Here is a 23,090-nt window from a genome sequence, read left to right as displayed (position 1 = left end):
CCACGGCTTTGACCTGCTGACACTTTTTAAACCCCATGCACCACACTTTCCTCTGGCAACCTGTCCACTGGTCACTGGGACAACCTGTGTGTGCTCTCCTGTGGGGCACATCTCCCTCAAAATTGCACTGAGTCGCACATTTTAAAGTTGAGGGCACAGAATTAAAAGCCTGAGAGCCCAAACACCCTCCATAATTAAACAGAGGAACGTCAGCACCTTTTTCAGCTGTTCTCACCAAACCTGCTGACCTTGTCCGTGGCTCAGCTTCAGGAAATCATTTCCCTTCTTTGGTCTGATCATCTCTCTGTGAGACAGACTGTTCCTTTAGACACTTAGTTACCATCCTTTCCTTATGAGTTTTCTCAGAATGACTCAACAAGGAAACAAGAAAACACATTAAGAACTTTAATTTCCCTCACTCTCGAATTTTTTTCCTGGATCAAAAAGCAGCCGCCGCTGACTGAAACGAAAGCACACCTTTTGTGCGAGAACAAAACTGCTTTTCTCTCTTCACACAAGTCTCACACATCTGCCTCTTAATCTCCAGGAGCTCAGAGACCACGATTCCTTCTTTCATCTCTGTGGGCATCGTGCTGCTGCTTTGATAAAACAATTCTTTCTTCGCGTCTGACTGTTTCCTCTTGCACTAACGTCACGCAGACTCCTCATGTCACATCTCCTCTCCTCAGAACACCCTCAGTCCACACCAGTTCTGAACCACCTTTTTCTCCACTTTGTGAAAGCTCTTTGTAGCCCTGGTAGAAAACACAACCCTCTCCCCATCACCCACTTTTCTCTCTCCAGCTAAACTCTTTTTCAGCCACCAAACATTTCCCCTCCGTTGGTTTTGGCCATGCTGCTCTCCATAAATTAAAGCCTCCCATTAACCTTTTATATATGAATAATCCTCTCAAGGCACTCTTAATTACCTAATTAACAGCATTCAAATTCTCATCACTACCATGTGTTCTCCTGGTTACCAAAACAAAGGCCAAAGAGAAGATAATTGAAGAAAAATAACAGGATTGCTTCATGTTTTAGGTTTCTCACCCAACACAGACATGGGTGTTGACTCAGTTTTGCCCATATGAAGCATCATAAAAATAGGAAAAGGACAGAATTTAATGTTTTTCCCCTTTCCTGTGCAACACTTGAAGTTATCCCTGCTCCTCCAGGTTCTCTCAGGCAGCTGACAAGCATTTAAATAACGTCTCATGAGCAAATTGAAAAGCAAGGAGGAGCAACATGTGTAGAGATTTGAGTAACTGAAACAACGAGCAGCTCCGCAGGAAAATGAATTTAATTAAAGTTACTCATGCAGGCTCTGAGCCTCAGAAATCTATAAATCTGGAAAATCATTTCCCTTTCAATTAAGTTTGTATTTGTCATTTTCTGAGAGATAAAAAACGAGTCCCCACTGCCCAGGTTTTCCAATGCTGAGAAATCAGCAGAAATACCTAACACAGGACTGCAAAATGTCTCACACAGGAAAAATTCAAGCCAGCGAGGACCTACAGGCTCCCAAGTCCCACCACAGCCAAATGATTCCTTTTTTAAAGCTAAAAGCACAGATGTATCAAGCGGAGATGTTTCAAGACAGTGTCTGTGTTATGACTAATACCCTGAGGAGGACTCAAATCACCCAACTCCCACTTCTTATGTAATCCCTGCAAAAAAAAAAAAAAAGAAAAGGTTCCTTTCAGAGGATGTTTCAGAACATCTGAATTAGACGCCTGAGCTGAGCTGCACTTTCACGCCCCTTTCTCCACCCCTGTCTGGAGCCTGCAGAGACCCCCCTTCCAGCCTGGCTCCCTCCTCTCTCCTCCAGGAGGCACAGTCCAAGACACCAAAGGAGCAGAAGGAGTGAAAATGCTGCTGTTCACTGCAGAGTAACTGATTTCAGAGCAAGTTTTGGACAATCCCATTCAGCTCCTTTCTGAACGTTCACACAAACCAGGAGATGAGGACTGAGCTTCCTTCACTGCTCCACACTGGTGGCAAGGGCTGTTCTACAGGACAGACCCAAGGTAACTTTGCCACGTCCAAATGGAGCTTCTGCTGATTAGGAATTCCACAGAAGCCACTCCTTCCTCTCAGACAGGCCCAAGTTAACTTTGCCATGTCCAAATGGAACTTCTGGTTATGAATCCCAAAGAAGCCATTCCTTCCTCTCACCTCACTGACACAGCAACTTGTAAGGAGTTGGTTTGAATTCCTGATTTCCAGGCTTTGCAGCCCAAATACTTCCCCTTCACAGCCCAGCAGTGCCAGGAGAGAGCTCAGGATGTCAGCAACAGCTGCAATTAATAGTCAGTTGTTCTGTGTGTGCTCTAAAAAACTGCACTAATTCCAGAGGGAGGAATCAAAGACTCACACACTCCACTGTTAAGATCTTTCAGAGCTGTTCTGTGGTAATCACACACAGCAGAAACAGCCCTCAACATTCACAGATGTGGCATTCACAGGATTCTGGTGGATCAGCTGTTTTTTGGTTTGTGTGTTTTTTGTTTGGTTGTTTTTTTGGGTTTTGGTTTTTTTTTCAAAAATGAGCTTGAATGAAATCAAAGTCACTGTGAAGGTTCTCAGTTTTTCCCCCAGGCAGAACTTCCACTGAGCTGGGTAAGAACTGAATCAGCCTCAGCGAGGGTTTAACATCACTGGGTTTATTTGCAAGCAGGGATCCAAGCCCAGGATTTATCTGTGCACACACACACACAACACCCCACACTCTGCTTGACCTGGCAGTGAGTTATTCATTCAGAAGGAATACAACGTTGTCACTAAAAAAAGCTTCAAAGAGAGGAGAGGAAGAGATATTTCACCTCCTTCACCTCTCTAACAGCGGGAGGGATAAATGGGAGTGATTTCTGCAAAAGTTTCAGTAAAGCACAGACAGAGCCAGCCCTCTCTGCAGGACATTTGAAACCTTTCAGAAATCTCACTTCGCCACAAGTGAGTTTGTTAAACAAACAGGGCAGCAAGTTGGATATCTGGGGTTTCCTTCCCTCTTCCATATTCTGTGGTCAGAAGAATGATCGCAGGAGTCTATCAGGTGATGAAGTCTAAAAGATCATCAGATCTGGACAACTGTGCCTGGAAATGCTGCAGTTTTTAAAAGCAGGGTGGATCTATAGTGAAGTTTGGGGCTAATGTTTGGTCACACACAGAAGGAAGTGGGAGGGAATACTTTTTCCAACTTTTTAACTGTAATGAGAAAAAAAGCAGCAACATTCTCCTCCCTTTTGAATTTAATACAAATAAAACAGGATTGTGAAAACAAGTGCAAAGATAGAAACTTCTCTTTAATATATGATGGGTTTGAATCATATTGGTTTATCCTGCAATACTCCAGGAGTTTAGATTTCCTCTGATTTTCAGCTGGCACATGGAAAAATCCCCATATTGTGGCATCAGGATGGCCTTAACACCCTGCACTTCAAAGTCATAAAGCCAGAGAGATGGCATTTGTTCATTTGGATCATTCCCTGTTTCTCTGGGATATAAATGGCCCAAAGAGCTGCTGCCAGCACTGCAGAAGATCCCTCAGGAGAGCAGGGCAGGTGGGATGGTGGGCAGTACATAATGCCACAGATCTAACATCCCATTTTGTTTGCATCAGAACTCACCAACCAAGATGAGAAGGAAGAGGAACCTGCTGTGGACAGAGGAATTGCAGGCAGGTTACTCCTGGAATAAGGACATTAAGCAGGCTTGGCTGGGCCAAGCACGGGGACTGCCTGGGCAAGTGATTCATTGCCCTCTGTTAGAGATGTGACACACAGCCTTGAGTCATCCTGTCTGCTCCAAATTCTCTACCTGAGGAGCTCTTTGTCTGCCTCACAAGGCTGCACTGACATTTTACAACCACAATTCCTTTACTCTCACGTTCCAGAGCCTGCTCTAATAATACAACACACAATAACCTGCACAATAACCCCGCTCTCCGAACCTTTGCCAAGCTTAAAATAAATATTCAATTTAATCCATATTCTATCAAATGCTGCCACCCCTGTGGTGTCCACTGCTAATCATAAAAGATGATTTTATCCAAGATTTGCTCTTCTCTGAGTGTTTCTACACAGAGGTTTTGTGGAGACTGTTGGGTTTTTTCATCAGCAACCCAAGATCCCTCCATGCTCAGCGTGCTACACGGTTTTTGACAAACAATTAATCAGAACTCAGGGCTGCATCTGGCTCGTATTTCCAGCCAAGGAACGAATTGGGTTGAAAAAAACATCTGAAAGGATAATACCTCAACCTGATGACTTTGTAGTTGGGTTTTGTTTTCCTGGAAGGAATCTGCTAACACATCATGTTCGAGGGACCCAACAGACGTTGAATTGATGAGCTTTTAGGTGAACAAAACATATGGTGCTTGCTCCGTTCCATCTACGTGGTGATCAGTCATTCAGCAATAAAGCACAATAAAATCTGGCCAGCTCCTCAAGACAGGACAGCTGAGGAGATCAATTACAGCCTTAATTTAGACAAATTTTTCATAGCAAATTTTTTCCTTTGTGTTGTTACGTTATCTTCCTCGTTCCGTGAAGTTTTCATTAGCTCCCGTGGAAAAGGAGACCTGGATTCTTCAAATTGAAATATGGATGTGAAATATCAGTGAGTTTATGATGCAATAATTGACACACTGACCAGTATCAGCTGCAAATTGTTCTGTGTGCAATTATTTCGCCAACATTCTCTAAAAAGTATACACTGAGGATTTTTATTTTACAACTTTGACTAAAGCTTCTCAGAAGAATTCCCTCTTCCCAGGTCTCCATCCTAGAGCAGAGCCTGCAAGCTCCAGGTGGGAAGCAAGTCCATTCTGGACTCACAAGTACACGAGGGAAGTCAGGATCATTTTGTGACCAGTTTTACAATCTGGGGACACAGGACCAGGCTGAGGAGCAGGTGAATTCTCTGAGCACTGAGATCTGGAAGAGGAGAGGGACTTGGTGAAAGCCAAACTTTGGGAATTTCTGTGGAATGAGCTCTTCCACTGCCATTCCCTGCATGATTAAGTGCCTCACTGAATCAAGGTAGTTAAATTTATAACTGAGACACACTAAATAAGGATGATGATTTGGCAGCCATGCAGAGTCCAGGATGTATTAATAGGTCCAGAAAATTAGAATTCACATCAAGTAATTCTCCTCTATCCCACAGTCCGTGTTCCTCAGGCTTCTCCAAATTCCCACAGTGCTGGAGCCCTCTCCAAGGACTTCCATGAGATCCAGGCAGCATTTCCCACCCAATCTGCATTAAAAGAACAACTTTAAAATAACAATTTAACCACACTGTGCCACATAAAAACGGTTAATGCTTTCCTGCTCTGCGCACACATCCCTGTCCCATTTCCAGCCCCAAACCAGATTTCTTAATGTCAACTTCATTTATTACTGAGCTGTAGAACAGTGAGAAATTATTAAAGACTTGCAAAATCAATTTAAGCATTTTAACAGTGAGATCAGGCTCCTCAGCTCCTGCAATTTGTGTAACACAAGATGCTGCTACAACATCTCCATAAAGTGAATTAGAGCAAATAATTTCTTTGTTCAGCTGGAATATGCTCAGAAGAGGGTTTCTATATTATATTTCATCAAGGGGATTTAGATTCAATACTTCAGTATCAAAAGTTGGGAGCACAGGCAAAACTGTGCTAAACAGCATAAATCAAGATTTGCTCCCTGTTTTAGTGTAATAAACTTTCTTTAGAATAGTATTTCACTGAGATTTTTTTTTTAAATGAAGTATTTAATTTCATTTCCCATATGGTGTTTACAAAGTTGGAGGTGTGGGGATTGCTATTAAATATTGTGTTTGATATACAAAAACCGCAGACGAGAAAACTGATTTTATATATAAAGTTGTGGGCGGTTTTTGTTTTTGTTTTTTTTTAGTTCAAACATTGGTTCATTTCCAGTGCCTTCCACTCTGAGGAGATTATATTTTAAAAGCAGGTTCAATGCTGTAATACAGAAACCAATCTATATTTCAATATATGCAGTCTGTGAGCTCGACATAAAGGAAAAGAAACAGATGTAGGTTCAGATGAAGAAATGTGTCTATTGTGGAAGCGTAAGGGACTATTTGGCACAAAAATAATTGAAGTCAATATGCAGCAAGAAAATCTGTCAGCAAATTGCAATGCTTGACTGAAGCACAGATATATTTAAAAAAAGAAATTATATGGAGCCTGTACGTGGTCCACCAGTTTAAATGGATTAGGAGTGTATTAAAATTCCTCTACTTTACTTCAGCCAAAGTGTTCGCTCTGAATGCACAAAGAGAAAACTCTTATTGAATTTGAACCAGGGATTCACTCATAAAAACTTTCAGTTATTGAGCTGCTGGGCCAGGGCAGCACTGCAGAGAACTCTTACTAGGTCCAGTCCAGGCAGAGCCCCTTCCAGGGAATTTAACTGATTCCCAAGAAATAAATCCTCATAATTGTGCCCAAAAAAGGGAAGGACAAACAACTGCCAACCCAGAAAGCTGTGAAATATCCATAATATTGCACAGCAATTCCATATCATGTCTAATATGAGAATTCTATCACATGTCTAAGATAAAGCCATATTTATTCTGTTTTAATCAATGTCTTTCTCCAGCCTTTGATTAAGAGCCTCCTGCCTCCCCCCATCCCACAGTGTCACCTCAAGCTCTAAAAAGTGAAAACTTTCAAGTTAACAGCAACCAGGAGGCAAATGTGGAAAACCAAACACTGCTTCGAATATTTCCTCACCCAGATCAAAGGATTTTTTTTTTTAAATCTTATTTTTAACACCATCATCTTATCCTCTTATTACTGTTCATACTATTGCCTGAATTCCCGGAATTTTCAAAGACTCAACAATCCAAGTAACCAATCCTTTAACACAGGAACAGAATTAATCAGGAAACTTCCTTTATTCACAGTTTGTCGTGGTACCATCCTCCTTCTTCCCAGTAAATACTGATGCTTCATCGAAATGTCTTGAGAATTTTTATTATTTGATCAGATTTTCCTTCTCTAAAAGACATCTAATACTGTTTTCTGAAGTGTTCTTACAGCAGGAGCCCTGTGTTTGCAGTGTGCGACTCTATAGATAGAAAACATTGATTCTGATTACCTTGTTTCTTTAGGCCTAATTCTATTTACACACAGATCAGAGAGGAACAGCTCATTCTCCAAGAACAGCTCCAGCCATTCACTCCTCCTGGAATAAATGATACATTTACCTTGCCAGGGATATGGAAGATTTTTTTTTTTTTAGACACCCATGAGCTCGACTTAAGATTTAAACATCTCACTTAAACCCCTGTTGCTTAATAAACAAACGGGACCAAATATTACAAACCAAATTTGCTCCACTCAATTTTTTCCTGCCTTTTCCTTGGAAACAGGAGTTTGTCTTGGCTGCCTCACATGGGTTGCCTTTTTTTTTTTTTTTAATGTAATATCAGTTCACCAGGAATTCTTGATCACTCCCTGCTGCTTGAGGCAATATCAAACAGGCTCACACACTCTTCTAATTAGCTTTGTTCTTATGAGTGGTGAACTTGTTCCAGGCCCATTATATACATGTTAATTGTTATCTCAACAAAGAATAATGAATGTGCAAAAGTAATGGTTGCTTGACATCTATGGAAAACACCCTTTAATCCTCACTCTGCTCTAAAAATAACTTAAAAATCATTTTGGAATTGTCTTTAGCTATTATTCCTACATGACATTTCTATTTAGATATTATTTTTTACGTTATCTGTGCGGTGTTTTTTGGTTTTCCCCAAAATTACCCCTATAACAACCTGCCTGGAGTTTTTGGAGGGGCAGGGAAGAGGTTTTTTTTTTTGTTTCTGCAATGTTACCTTCCACTTCTTTATAAGACAGATATTATAAAAATAGAACCCCAGAACAGTTTGGGTTGGAAGGGACCCTAAAGACCAACTTGTTCCACACCCTGCCATGGGCAGGGACACCTTCCACTAGCCCAGGTTGCTCCAAGCCCTGTTCAACCTGACTCTGAACACTTCTAGAGATGTGTGTATATACATATATATATATATATATATATATATATATATATATATATATATAAAAAGCTCAAAAGTCAACTTAATGAAGAACTGTGCTCCCATTTTTCAGTCCCTGGGCCACCTTTACTGTCAGTAGCACATGGAAAATGTTTCCAAAAGGCCCCCAAAACCCCCTTCTAGCTCTTTATAAGCTCGAGTAGCTGCCTGCACTGCAACACATGGCACAGGCAGATGGGGCAGGAAAAATATAAATTCAAAAATCTGCTAAAACCAAAGTTCCACATGACACCAAAATCACAGAATCCCAGAATATTCTGAGTTGGAAGGGACCCACGAGGACGATCAAGTCCAATTCTTAAGTGAATGGCCTCTGGAGGGACCAAACCCACACCCTTGGTGTTCTGAGCAACTGAGCTGATCTCAGGTACCACATCCCACTGCAAAACAGTGACAACTGGGAAAAAAACCCACATTTTTTCCTTTTGGCGACATGCAACTTGATAGTTCAGTAGCCTCAAAGTTAATTTTTTAACTCCTGGGGGAAAAAAAAGGCCTAAAGATGATGAAAACTTCGGAAGTTTGGGACTGAGGTTCATATAAAGAAACATCAACAAGGGTCATTCATGAGGCACCACCACGAAAAATGTAACTTAATGAACTGTACCTGAAAATGCCAGAATTGCTCTTTCCAGCCTGGAGAAAAGGAGGCTCAGGGGGGACCTTCTCATTCCCTAAAACTCCCTGACAGGAGGGGGGAGCTGGGGGGGGGTCGGGCTCTGCTCCCAGGGAACAAGGGACAGGAGGAGAGGGAACGGCCTCAGGCTGTGCCAGGGGAGGGTCAGGTTGGACATCAGGAGGAATTTCCTCATGGAAAGGGTTGTTAAACATTGGAAGGGACTGCCCAGGGAGGTTTGGAGTCCCCACCCCTGGAGGTGTCCAGGGAAGGACTGGAGGTGGCACTCAGTGCTCTGGGCTGGGGGACAAAGGTGGGGATGGGGCACAGGGGGGATCCATGGGCTGGGAGGGCTTTTCCAACCTCAGAGACTCTGGGATTCTATCACTGCTCCTCTGAACACATTTCCACTGGCAGACACCAAGACATGACTGGGACAGTGAGTGGAGGAACAATTATTCCAGAGCTGTTCTTGCTCACTCCCAGGAATCACAGTGTATTCAACCATTAGAAAATCAACCCAAGTCTGCAGCAGTCACAGAGACACAGCACCCAGAAAGGAATTGTTCTAAGTTCTGTGGGATTTTATTGTAGCCTAAAAGAGAGTATGAAAAGCAGTAATCCCAAAGTCTCAATATTTGATACTCCTTTCAATAGCTGTGGTGATAACACAGGAGAAGTGTATATTTTAAGGGAAGAAAAGAGAATTAAATCTGAAACAACACAATAGCTGAAGAGTTCAGAGCCAGCCCTAACTTACTATTAGCTCCTTGTTCTATAATTAGGCAAGCCCCAGAAAGCCCAAAAAGAACAATTACATTTGCCTGAACCAATCTGGGTGAACCTGACCTGATTTAAGCCTCCCTAAAAAAGGACAACTGGATTTATGATGCTCCCATTTTCTTGGAATTAATTCTCCTTTCTGCTTCAATTCACCCCAAAGCCTTTGGTCTCAATACATTGGATAAACTAAGCTTTTCACATTCGATATTCACAAAAGCAACATAATACAAAAACTAATGCTGTGTTCATTTATCTTACATTTCTCTTTAAAGGGTTGGAAAATTATCATTTACCTGCTGACTGGACACCAATGGAAAAGCTCACTTACAGGACTGAATCAACAAATGTTACCACTCCTGAGGAACTCACCACGAAATGAGGTGGATTCTTTGGCTGAAGACACCATGAATTTCTGATTTAATAAAACTACAATCACACCTGCCCAACTGCAAATAAAGGTCTAGAATATTTAATTAGTGGCAGTGTTAATAAAGCTCCTTTGGTATCGCTGATCCTGCATCAGAATTAAATTTCCCTAATTCATAGAACTGTTTTCCTTCAGGAAGTTCTGACAAGAAGAAGTTTGTCCCCCTCTTCCTCCAGCCCTCAGCCATAGAAACTAAGGAGAAACTCCAAAATAGGCTCCAAAAACGCACATATTAAAAATAATTTAGAGTTTGAAAGATAACGAACAACCCTATGGCAGTTCAATAAGCAAGAACAAGGAAAATAAGAGAGAAGAGTTAATTTTTATTAAGTTAATTAGAAAGTCTCTCTAAATTCACTTAAATGCTTCTGATGAGAAAAGGGAAGAGACTGGGGGGCACTTTTTGTAAACATGCAGGTCTCTGCTTTACCACAGCTAATTAAACAAGATCAGGGGCTGATCCTTCATGTGTAGATGCCACAAAATCTTTGAAAATAAAAGGTACAGAGAAAAGTTTCCTCCGACTTCCAGATGGGTTTGGGGGCTGGGCTGGGGAGAAGAAAGGACTCAATGTGTTTTTCTTTTCTTACAGAATGCAAGTGCCAGGTAACAGAAACCAGAACAGCAAAATAACACTCTACTGGAAGGTTAGAAAAGTGAGGAGAAAAATAATTAGGCTGAGGCTCAATGGGAAGAAAATATTAAACTAAAAAAAAAAACAACCAACTAATTGAGCTTTTCAAAATTAAGGCAAGATCAAAACAAGCAAGAAGTGAAGTGCTGTGCTTTTGATTTTTTAAAGCTGTATCCCCCACTGAGGCACCTTTGCAGGGAAACATCGTTTCCATTTTACAGTCCAATTAGTGCATTAATCTTTCCTCGATTATTTATTCACATTTAAAAGAGTTTCCTTGTTGCATTTTGTAACTTGGAATTCCACGGGAGTGGGGGAGGATGTCACTGGCATTTCAAAAGAAGATGCACCTTTATTTCCCTGCAGGCAGATCAACCATCTTCTGAAATTAAGATTAACAGTCACACGGTACAGTGGGAGAAATAAATTGGTTTAACCTTCGTTATTAATTAAAAAATGGGGAAATTCCTGCTTCTTTTGCTTTGCATTAATGGTACTTCCTTCCTTGAAAGGGATTCTTGGCTCAAGATTGAAATCTATGGACAAGGAAGGGATGTTAAAAACAGCATTAATTAATGCCAGAGGTCAAGTTTGGAGAAGGTTTTAGAACATCTTCCATGGTTGAGAGGCAGTGGAAGGAGATGATAGAAGATGGTTACTCCACCACCTTCCAAAGCCTGACCGCCCTTTCCATGGAGAAATTCCTCCTGAACATGCCAAGAGATCAGTTTGGATGAAGATTCTGATTTTCAATAAAGGCAATCACCAAGGAATAAGGTATTTTGTGACGAGGAGACTGATTTGGAGCAGATTCAAGGGCAGAAATAAATTCCAATAACTACATAACACAACCATAACACTCAACCCTTGACATCATTTCAGTGAACAAGGATATTTTTAAGATCAGACTACAGTAATTTTAGGAATAGGAGGAGAAATTTAGGAATATTTTCCTCTTATTTTGTCTCCCTGCACAATTGCTCTACATCCCCAGCACTCTTTCCACCTCATATTCAGTATAAACAGATATTCTTGATTCCTACAGGGAACATGGATCTTATGTTTCTACTTACATAATTAGATAAAAAAATCTCTAGTATTTAGTTTTGCTTTATTTAGTATTTTAGTATTTATATTTTATACTCTAATATTTTAGTTTTATTTTAATTCTTGACTGAAATAGTCAATAAGCAACCACTTCTTCCAAGATTTTCAGCATTTTAAGGATATTAATCCAACAAAAGGAAAACTCTAGTGTTTAGAAATCTCACCAAAGAAGTCAAAACAACTTTTCTGCAAAAAATTAAGGAATAATTTGTGCATGGAAAGGGTTGTTAAACTTGGGAAGGGGCTGCCCAGGGAGGTTTGGAGTCCCCACCCCAGAGAGGTGTCGCAGGAAGGACTGGATGTGGCACTCAGTGCTCTGGGCTGGGGGACAAGGTGGGCATCAGTCAAAGGATGGACTTGATGATCTTGGAAGCGTTTTCCAACCTAAATGATTCTGTGAAGTTCATTAAAATCCATCCAGCAACTTGAGCCAGGCAGTGCTCAGCACTGCAGCTGAGCAAACCAACAATAATTTAGGATAAATCCCTCCTCCTTTCTGCAGATTATCCGAAAACAGATGGGAAAGGCAACCAAACAAACATTAACTGAATAATTTTTGTGGTGTCCTTACAGTGCCAAGAAACCACAAGATGAATTTTGAGGCAGCTTGGAATGAGTTCCTTGATCAAACAGCACAGGTCAGGTGTGACCAGGAGCATGTTGGACTGGGATTTCCCCCAGGAATACCCTCAGCCTCTTTCTCCACAAAGATTTTTATGAATGCACATCTATTATATTAATTAAAAAAACAATTCGTGTTTGGCTTCAAATGAAGTTTTTCTTACAGCTCTTTCCCAGATGGGTGATTAAAATAAACCTCTTGTGTTTAGAAATCTCTCACCACAACACTCAAAAAAAAAAAAACCAACAAAACAAAACAAAAAAAGGCATCTGACTCCTTTCTGTTCTCAGCAGCTGAGGTGATTTGTCATCTGTAAAGCATGATGATAAAACACCATGATCACACAGGTCTTCAAAACACAACTTTCAAAGAGCTCTTCAGAGTGTACTTTGATCAAAATGTTTACAAAGCAGAAGCTTTGCAAGAGGTTCATGAGCATCAATCTTGATTAGGGTTATTTACCAACACAGCAGTAGTAGGGGATGTACCTGTGGAGCTGCACTTCTAAGCCACAGATTAAATATCTCAAGTTTTTTTCCAGTGCTCTCAAAAAAAAAGAAAGTTTTTCATTAAACTCATAAAAGACAATGCATGAGGCTTCTAAATTTATTTCTAAGGAAAGCCTGAAGTTATAAATAGACACAGAAAAAAAAAGGTTGCTGAAGAAGCAGGTGTAACTCAGGTGTATTTGTGTGCAAAAAAATACAAGAGAAAGAATAATAGCCAATGCTAAAAACATACAGGACAGGATTTAACAGAACTACAGCAAATTGGTGCAGCAAATTATGGAATCATTAAGGTTGGGAAAGACCTCCAAGATCATCGAGTCCAACCTTCCACCCCATACCCACTAAAGCACATCACAAAGTGCCACATCTTGTTTTTTGAACACTTCCAGGGGTGGTGGCTCCACCACTGCCCTGAGCAACCTGTCCCAATGCTTAACCACACTCTCAGTGAAGAAATTTGTCCTAATATCCAACCTGAACCTCCCTTTCTGCAGCTTGAGGCCAAAATATTGATGAGATTTGCGCTTCTAAGTCATCACAGCTCTGATTTCCGAATGCTGCAGAATTACTAAGTTTAAAAAAAAAATCCAAAAACAACCAAACAAACAAAAATAAAAGCTTCCAGAAAGACACAGCCATTTTAATTTAACTATGATTCAGCTGGAAGACGTGAAAATACGCACAGCAGAGCACAGCAACTGAGAGAAAAGACCCAGGAACACAAACAATGAGTCAGAAAGAGAGAGACTTGATTACAAAACCCTCACTGTTCTTCCCAGGATGTACCAGCAAGGACCAACCTAAAACCTGACCAAAGAGAAAGGTGATTGCTCTGGAGATGATTTCCTGGCTCTGGTGGCCATTACAGAGCCATTCATGTTCATCAATATTCTGCAATTCATCTGATGAAGTGCCAGGAAAATAAGGCAGCAGAAGTTTGTTTTCACACAGGAACACGTTGGTCAGGAAACATAAGCCAAAAGTAACAGGCACTCACACATCCCTTCCCTTAATTCAGAAAATATTCCAGATTTTCTGTTCCTCCCTCACTGACCAATGGGTTTTAGCAAAGTTGCATATAAGTAAAATGAGGGCAGAAAGGCTTTGTTGAAAACATTGAGCATCTGCTCCCTAGTCAGGTTGTATTTTATGGACTTGTGTGAATCTTGGGAGCAGAACAGCAAGATAAATACTCATAATTCAGTTCTCTCTTTACTCTTTCTCCTTGCCTACTACAAATCTCTCTGCTCCTTCAGACCCTCACTGCAGGTTGAGGTTGACAGGCTCCTCTGCTCAGTTGTTCTGATTTAATACACCTGCAACATCTCCCCCCTCCATCTCTCCTGGAACCTTTCCCTGCTTCTCAACAACCCCCCAACGCTCCCCTCTGGACTTCTACTCATTATTTAATTCTAATTGCAGCACATCTGAGGTACACAACGTAGTAAATGCTTCACAAAGGAAATGGGGAGGAAGAAAATCAAGAGGAAAGAGAATAATAGCTCTGTGTGCTCCTGAGATGATGGCAGGAAAGGGGGAGTCATTTTATCTATGAGTATTATGTGCTAACAAAAGGAAATTGTGTCTGTGGTCCCCTGCCTGGACTGAAAGGATCTGTTTTCTGATAAAGAAATACAAAAATGAAAACACAAATAATGTTTCTCACACTCCAAGTTTGATTAGTTGGAGCAAGTTATGCCTTAACAGGTTACAGATTCCACATATCCTGCTCTGCTTTCATCCCAAATCTCAGTCCATAACCCACCACCAAGAGAGATTATGAGGGGATGGAAAAACTTCCCAGTGCCCCAAAACCACCTCATTGCCAAGTTCAATACTGACTCCCATATATATCTCTAGGATGTATTTCCACAATGAAAAAAAAAATCATATTATTGCAGTAAGAGACAGAAGCAATTTCACAGCAGCAACAAGGTCCCTTCCTTACTTTACCTGAACAGGTGAATAACTTAGAAAGCAGAAGAAGAGGGGAGGAAAAAAAAAAAAAGGAAAGGAGCCCAAGTGATGTGGAAAACCAGGTGAAATATCCATGGGAATATTTCAAGCCACAAACACACCTTACAGGGCAAATACAGATTGTCCAGTTCACATGGTCAGATTTATGAAATGATTCAAAACTGCAGAACTGCATCATTTATTCCAATTTTCTTTTTCTAGAATATTAATCGATTTAACATATTTAACTTTTTTTTTTACTCTGATGCTCGACATGACCCACTGTGATCCCTTCCACCCTCACCCACTCTGTGATTTTTAGAGCTTTTAGAAGCCAGTTGTGCCTAAGCTTCTTGTCATCAGAGTTTGGGATGCTGGATTTGACATATGTAACAAGACATTTTTGTGTTTTTCTACACTCACAGACACCTATTTGGTCATAAAAGTGCCAAAGACAGGAAGAAAAATCATGTGTGCCTGCCCAATCATATTTTAAGGGGAGAAAAAAATCATAGAAAAGGAACTTCTTACAAACAAACTCACACAGACACAAGAAGTTGCAGTTCTTCTGTGAATAAATTAAGATGGAACAAAGCGAACTGGAGAGTTTGGGTCTCAAATTCTTACCAGGGGTTTTAATTTCTGCTGGATGCAGGACTAACCTACACTTCAACTAAGCTGCCAAAGCTTAGGCATCACGATTTGCTTTTGTCTGCCCTGGTCCTTTTCCAGAGAGAAATGAACTTTTCTTGTGTAAACTGAGTTCACAAGGGCAAGAGGAGACTTGGAAAAATCTATTCATGGCTTTGCACCAATAATCCACCTTTTTTCCCCCACTATGATGCTGTTTTAACTTCATGACCTTCTTCTTTTCCCAAGTCAGTTTAGGCTGCCATAAAGCAGCTTGACCTTTTAACAAAGATACTATAAAAGAGCAGAAGAGAGATACTAAAAGCAGAAAGTTAAAAAAAAAAAATCATTAGTACTGAATAATTAGAGGTTAATAGGACTATTTCTTTACAACTTGAACTGATTCAAAACCTTTTAAATAATTGCCATGTTATCACATGGAAAACTGTATCACATTTGAGCAGTGGGACTGAAAGCAGCAGGAACTCTTTTACACCCATGAAACCAAGAAAAAAAATATAGTTTATACAGGAAAAAAAACAGAGAAACATATTTCCCTCTTCACTACATGGGATATTAAACACCTTCAAATATTTCAGGAAGATGAATTAGGCTGCCAACAATTTAAACTTTTATATTTAATTATTTACAGAGAAACAGAAAGGAATTTTAAATATAGAATTAAAGATCTCGTTTGCCTCATTGCAAGATTTGCAAGCTGCAGGTTGTGGTTTGTTACACCCAGGTCAGAACTCAAGACTCTGTCACTGAAATGCAGTTACAAGGAGGTGAAACTCCTGTGCAGAGCTGGATAAAACATGGACAGACTCTAGAGGGAGTTCTAACTTTGCCAGATTTTTTTCCCCTTACAAAATTCATATCAGGAGTTCAGAACAAATAAATAATAACAAAAAAAAGGTAAATTTTCTTCTGGAGGTCTTGCTTTTCCCCCTCTTCTCTGTTACTGGGCAAAGTGGGAGCTGCCTGGCACAGAGATCTGCTTTCTGCTGCCACACAGATTTCAGTTTTCCTTCTTAGTTTATCATGATGGAGAGGAAATCTTCATTTTGAGTCGTTCTTGAGTGACTCAGATGCACCCACAAGTCTGAATATCTCACCAGGTCACGCAGGACCTCAGAGACTTGTGGATGAACTACACTCAGTCAGTCTTTAAATATTGAAGAAAACAAAGGCTTTGCAAAGATATTTTCACCAAGATAAATGACCTCCTTCCTAACTCAGCAATGCTGCCTGTGCACTCCTGCTGCCAGTTCCCAGAGTGGATGTTTATGTGCACTGAGACACATCCCAGCACAGGAATAGCTGGATAACAGAGACAGCCAAGTCTGACAAACTCCCAGGAATCCCCTGGTTGCAGGAACAGCTCCTACAGAGCAGCCAAGAAGCAGCTGTGGTACCACATCTGTCTTCAAAAAAGCATTTTGAAATAAAAGTATTTTCTTTACAGCTCTGATTGAACTTTAAGAGCTCACAGATACAGCACTGACTGCTGGGTATCAAAAAGCCAAAAAAAAAATAATAATAAAATCAAAGAAGACAATATGTTTCCAATATTGGTTTTATACTGAAGGTGAGTTTAAGCAATCCAATATTGCAGTATTTTTCTGCTTTGAGGCACAGCTTCGTGGCAGCTCATCTGAGCTGAAGAAATTCATAACAACTGGAATAAAGGCTGGAAATCCTTTATTACTGCGTTATCCTGTTAATCTAACATCTCCTTTCACTTTTGTTATTAATTAGTGTTTCAAAAACAGATGAAAACTTTCCTTTCCCAGTAAAGAGAACAATTTACAGCGAGGAAAAAAACAACAAAACCCACAAACACACACATTCCTCGGGCAAGTTTTCTACCTGTCCAAATATTTAACACACACGCACATACAAAAGATATTTGCATTTAGAATTTTTTCTCAGAGGATAACATGGCAGTTGCATGGACATAAACTATCTGTAGAGAAACTCTGATGACTTCTAAAATCTATATATTTACTTCTACCTTCCATGTGGTAACAGGGAAGAAAGGGGTACACTTCAGACAGCTCTCTGCCTCTCAGCCCTCATCTCTCACTTCTACAGGGTTTTATTTTGCTACAGTGACATCAAAATCTATAAAAAAAAAATATATATATATATAACATTTCTGAAGCACAGCCCCCTGGACCACTCAGTGGTTTCATTTTAAAGCAGCAAAACCAGTCAAAACTCAGACACTGGAGCAACGAGGAGGGGGGAAAAAGTAAACTGCATTTCAAGTGATTTCTCCAGGAGCAAAAAAAACGTGTGTGAAGACAAGTACTCCTTATTTTTAAAGTGCTCTTTCATCCTATTTCCCAAACTTGACTCTATTTCAAGTCACTACTGCAGGAACTGGGCTGAACTTGGGAGACCTTTGGAGGCAGCAGAAAGGCTCTGCCTGTCAGCAGAACCCACTGTGAGCGCTCGAGCCTTTCCCATTCTTCTGTTCCACTTTATGGAGCGGTGGATAATCAGAAAAAAGACCTGCAAGACAAGTTTCAGCAGCGTTTCTGGGGTGATTCTCCCCTGCAGGAACATGACAGGCAGCACAGAAGTCTGCAGGAGGAACTCCAGCCCTCCCATCTTTTCGCTCTTTGCGTGTTTTCAAACCGTCGCCTCTGCATCCAGAACTTTAAGATTTTGTACAAAGTGCATTTCTTTTCCCTCGATACTGATTTAGAACCACTTTTTTTTTTTTTTTATTATAGGCTCTGAACAGCGGGGTGGCAAATAAAACCAACATTTTACTGCTGTCAAAAAGAAGCAATGGAATAATGGACTGGCTGACACCTTTATTCCCCAAACGCTGCTGCTCTTGGGCAAAGACTCTCACGCTTAAGTGAGCCCCGTGAAGGAAACTGCCTGTTGGTGTAAATATGCCAAATGGCTACTTATGCACTCGATGGCTGGTCAGGAGCTGAAATATTCCTTCCTAACTCGACATCACGAGCTTTTTATTGCTGCTGGCACAGGCTGTGACAGCAGGGAAGAGGTTGAGGAGACTGCAATGCTGAAAAATCAGTGCTCTGCAGAAGGGAAGCTGTTTGAGCAGAGGGATGTTCCTGAACAAGGGCTGGCAGGGAAAGTAAAAAATATCAGTAATTCAAATCAGTAATCAAACAGTGAAACAAATAAAATTTATTAGGGCTTTATTTTTGGAGAGAAAGGTACTGGGTGTGGCTGAGGCACCTCAAGTCCTGTGTCCACTTTTGGGCCTCTCACTGCAAGAACGGGAGCTTGGAAAGGGGCTGGAGCGACTCCAGAGAAGGGAATGGAGCTGGGGAAGGGGCTGGAGGCTCAGTCAAATGAGTTGTGGCTGAGGGAGCTGGGGGGGCTCAGCCCAGAGACAAGGAGGCTCAGGGGGGACCTTCTTCTCTCTCCCACTCTCAGGGGGGTGCAGCAAGTTGAGGGTCAGCCTCTTCTCCCAGGCAACAAGCAACAGGACAAGAGGAAACGGCCTCAAGCTGTGCCAGGGGAGGGTCAGGTTGGACATCAGGAGGAATTTCCTCATGGAAAGGGTGGTTAAGCAGTGGAAGGGGCTGCCCAGGGAGGTTTGGATTCCCCATCCCTGGAGGTGCCCAAGGAAGGCCTGGCCGTGGCACTCAGTGCTCTGGGCTGGGGGACAAGGTGGGGATGGGGCACAGGGTGGACTGGATGATCTTGGAGGGATTTTCCAACCTTAATGATTCTGGTATTCTCCAAAGGTAGTTTTCCTGCTGAGAGCTATGTTTGAGAACATTCTGACAACAGCACCAGCACTTGTACCTTCATAGACTAATATTCCACAAGATCTCCCAGCACACAAGCACATGTTCTGTTCAATACCTGAGCAAGCCTGTCAAACAGGGCATAAAAATCCCAAACTTTTTAAACCAAGATCAGATTCATGGGTGTGTTTTGGGGTTTTATTTTGTTTTTTTTTTTTTTTTTTTAATACACTAAAACTCTGACATATCTGGGGGATAGCAGCTCACCTCTGCTCCCTCTGAAGAGGATCACAATTGCATCCAAGCTCAAACCTGCCCTGCGCTACAAATTCAGCTCTCTGGCTGTCCACAACTGCACTGGAACATTTTGACCTCTCACAGTACTGAGGAAAATGTGAGTTTTAATTTCCAGTTGATTTTTACAATCATTTTGAAGTAAATGAGACTTGCACTTGAATTATTCGACAGTTATAAGCCAGTGCATTTCAGTGGCCGCTGATCCAATTTGTATCATTTATGATTTGTTATGAGACACTGATGGCTGTTTAATATGTCCTAAACATAACCTTGAGACAACGGGAGCTCAAAGCATTTCATAATTACATTCCTCTGTAGGAAGCAAATTCCACAGTTGACATATGGAAAGACCAAACTGTTCTTCCAGTCAAAACAAACAACATTCCTATTCTTTCAACTGTTAACTACTGAACATTCCAACTGTGTTTCACTGAAAAGCACTCCATGACTTTCTGAAGAGCTCTTGGTAATTCCCTCCCCACTTTTAAAAGGACACAGGAAAGGTAGAGAAATACAGAACTACAGCTGAAGTAAGAAATACCTCAGCATCCTAAAGACATCTCTGGCATACAATTATTATGCAGCATCGTTAACGCGGGGTAAATCATTCAACCAATAATTCAGTGTCAATAGATGAGACCAGAATATGTTTTACCACCATCTCCCAGCAACAACCTTCCTGACCCCCCATTAGTTAAATAGCTCCAAATGATTTGAGCAGACATTGAACCCTTCAAGATGCATTAAACGTTTAGTGTAAAACCCAACTGGGTGTTTGTCATGCAAACCTGCCGAGCTGCTTACAGAGGTTTAATCAATAAATGGACGGTTTGGGCTCAAACACCATAAAGGACAACTCTCAGCACTTCCCTTGGCTTGGGATGCAAGAGAGAAACACCAGGACTTGCATGTGCACAGACAGCTGTAAATCACCAGAACTGCCTGCCAACTCCTCACTCAAGCCGTGGTTCATAGGTTGCCTCTGGCAGAAGAGCAAGCAAAAATTTCTAAGTCCAAGAAAGGAGCTGTAGAAGCCAGACAGATTTATAGAGCGAGCAGCCAGTTGTCAGCGGAAAAGTCGTCAGCTTACTCATTAGTCTGCCTCCATCCGGGAGAAATACAGAAATAAAATAAAGACAAAGCGAAATCCAACACCTCTGACAAAGTTTTAGCAGCAGTGGTTAAGATTAAAGGTAACCTCCAAACCTTCCCAGCCTCTGAAATACAGACTTTTATTCCTAGGGTGGCCTTTCATCCTATTTCCCACGCTTTGCTGTTGTTCAAATCAGCATTGCAAAAGACATCTCTGCGGAACTTTAAGAGGATTTGGGGGACATCAGAAATACTCTGAACATCCGCATTAGGCTGCTAAACCCGCTCTAAGTGCAGAAGATTTCTTCCCCGCTTTTCGGCTCCGTCCTGTGGCAAAGCCGAGCTAAAGGGTCAGGGACATTCGCACCTGAGTACCAGTCAATGAGCTGAGAAATTCGGCAATAGCAGACATCTCAACATCTTTATAAAGCTGGAAATCCCCAGGAAAGGGAGTTGCTCAAAAACAAAGTCTAAGCAGAAAATCATCTGCTGAGAGCAAGAGGACGGGGGTGGAGGGGGGGGGCAAATCCCAAGGGTCTGGAAACTTGCTTTTTAAAGAGCGACAAATAAGAAAGGAATAAAGACCTCAGAACGTTGTTCAGAGATGAACAAGAGCAACTCTGAAGGGTCCTTTGCAATTTGAGACACTCCTGAATACCACCTCTTTTGTAAGATTTCAGAAAACACGCAGAAGTTGAGAGGGAGGAGATGCAAACAGAACACCCAAGGTAAAAGCTGTCCTCTCGAGCTACGTCTGCCACCTCACCAGATGGACAGAGCACTCCCTCAGACTGTTCAGATTTCTCAAAAAAAAAAAAAAAAAAAACCACCACAGGAGAAGGAAAGGAAATCCAGGTTTCCACCCTGAGGGATTCACTTTCCCGACCTGCCTGCAAGGCTACACCGAGCCTTATTTTCATGCAAATGCAAAGAACTGACCAAAAAAAAAAAAAAAAAAAGAAAACAACAGGAAACCAACCAAATAAATAAACGAATGCAAGAGGATGGTCAAATATCAATTTTTGGGAGTTTCTGAGAAGAGGAGAAGCCTCAGCCCGGACTGCCCCAAGCCCAGCCAGATAAAATGCACCACGGTGAGGAGCATCTACCTCTCCACATAGTCCTGTGTTATGTAATTTAAAACATCAGGCAGAACACTAATGATAACTTTATCCTCCCACTGCTCGCCTCTCTTGGGCAGCTCAGCATTAACACGAGGTTGTTCTTCCTAGCTCATTTAGTAAGCAAGAGCTAATTTAAATCAGCATATCCTACAGGAGCAATCCACGTGAATAATGATCCCGACTTGTTTTCCTACAGCAGCGGTGACTTATTTCAGCTTCCAGGGTGGTTTAGGGTTTCTAGAAAGGGCACAGCGTGGCAGCTCCAGCGCCTCCTGCTCTGGGAGGGGGGGGTTTATGGAGTGGTTGTGCTCCAGTTCCCCGACACGCGTGGGAGGGAGCCCAGACACTCCAGATAACGCCTCCCAACATCTTCCCACTCAGGCCTCCTCAGAGACGTTTTCCCTTCATTTGTCCTTTTCAGACGAGCGTGTTGTTCTTTTTATTTTCCAGTCTGAAGGCGAGACACCTGATGCTGAAACGGGAACGTGCAGCAGGCTCACATGGGAGCAGCGCTGGTCCCGCTTCTCCCACTTCAGCATTTACTGTTTTTTTTTTTTTCATTTTGTTGCACTAATCCTACTGGGATTCAAAACTGAACACAGCAAACCCCAAAAGAGGGGGTGACTGACCCAGTAACCCCACCTCAACAGCCACCCCAGCCTACCTGGGTTCCTGGGTGCACCTTCTGCCACGGGTCCCCTTGGAATGTGCAGCTTCTCCCCACCGAAGCTCTGCTCTTCCTCAGCTTCTCCTCTCCCTCAGGGACCATCACTCCACTGCTCTCGGGATGGGGGGCACCTGGGAAAGGGAATGACTCTTAACGAGCTCATTAAGGGCTCTCAGCCCCCCCATGGGTGAGAACCGGCCCCTCCCCTTTTCCTTTCTCCTTCTGTTATTGGGATAAAGTCATCCTGTTCTTTGCCAGCCTGTTTTCCAGACAATATTCCGTTTAAATACGTCAGCAGCCAAAATTAACAACTCCTTTGAGATTGTCCCCCTTTTGCTACTGTAAAAAGTCCCTCTACAAAGGAGCTGGAGAAGGACCTTGGACAAGGGCCTGGAGTGACAGGACAAGGGGGGATTGGCTTCCCACTGCCAGAGGGCAGGGTTAGATGGAATATTGGGAAGGAATTCCTCCCTGTGAGTGTGGGGAGGCCCTGGCACAGGTTGCCCAGAGAAGCTGTGCCTGCCCCATCCCTGGAAGTGTCCAAGGTCAAGTTGGATGGGGCTTGGAGCAACCTGGGCTAGTGGAAGGTGTCCCTGCCCATGGTGGAGGGGTTGGAATGAGATGATTTTTAAGGTTCCTTCCAACCCATTCCATGATTCCGTGATTGTCACAGCGGCTGTGCTGTTTTGGCTGTGCCCCCTTGCACATCTGCTGGGTTTGATATACTTGTCAAAAATAGCAAAGGAAAAACAAGAGGGCATGACGTGTTTGGAGAGAAGTTTGTGGCCTCTTGGGAGTCAGGGGAAC

At 42.0% G+C, this 23,090-nt stretch overlaps 1 long non-coding RNA gene across 1 annotated transcript in view; it reads right to left on the bottom strand.

Moving 5' to 3' along the window:
* Positions 1–22,482, bottom strand: part of LOC135419427 (uncharacterized) — a 123,546-nt gene extending 101,064 nt beyond the window's left edge. The window contains exon 1 of the long non-coding RNA XR_010432982.1: positions 22,281–22,482. This is a non-coding gene — a long non-coding RNA (uncharacterized LOC135419427). The remainder of the gene's footprint in view (positions 1–22,280) is intronic.
* Between the last annotated feature and the right edge of the window lie 608 nt (positions 22,483–23,090).

Source organism: Pseudopipra pipra, chromosome 10 (assembly GCF_036250125.1).
Source record: "Pseudopipra pipra isolate bDixPip1 chromosome 10, bDixPip1.hap1, whole genome shotgun sequence".
Classification (NCBI taxonomy): domain Eukaryota; kingdom Metazoa; phylum Chordata; class Aves; order Passeriformes; family Pipridae; genus Pseudopipra; species Pseudopipra pipra.
Note: the sequence above shows the minus strand (reverse complement) of the source record. Positions and strands in the feature narration are given on the sequence as shown.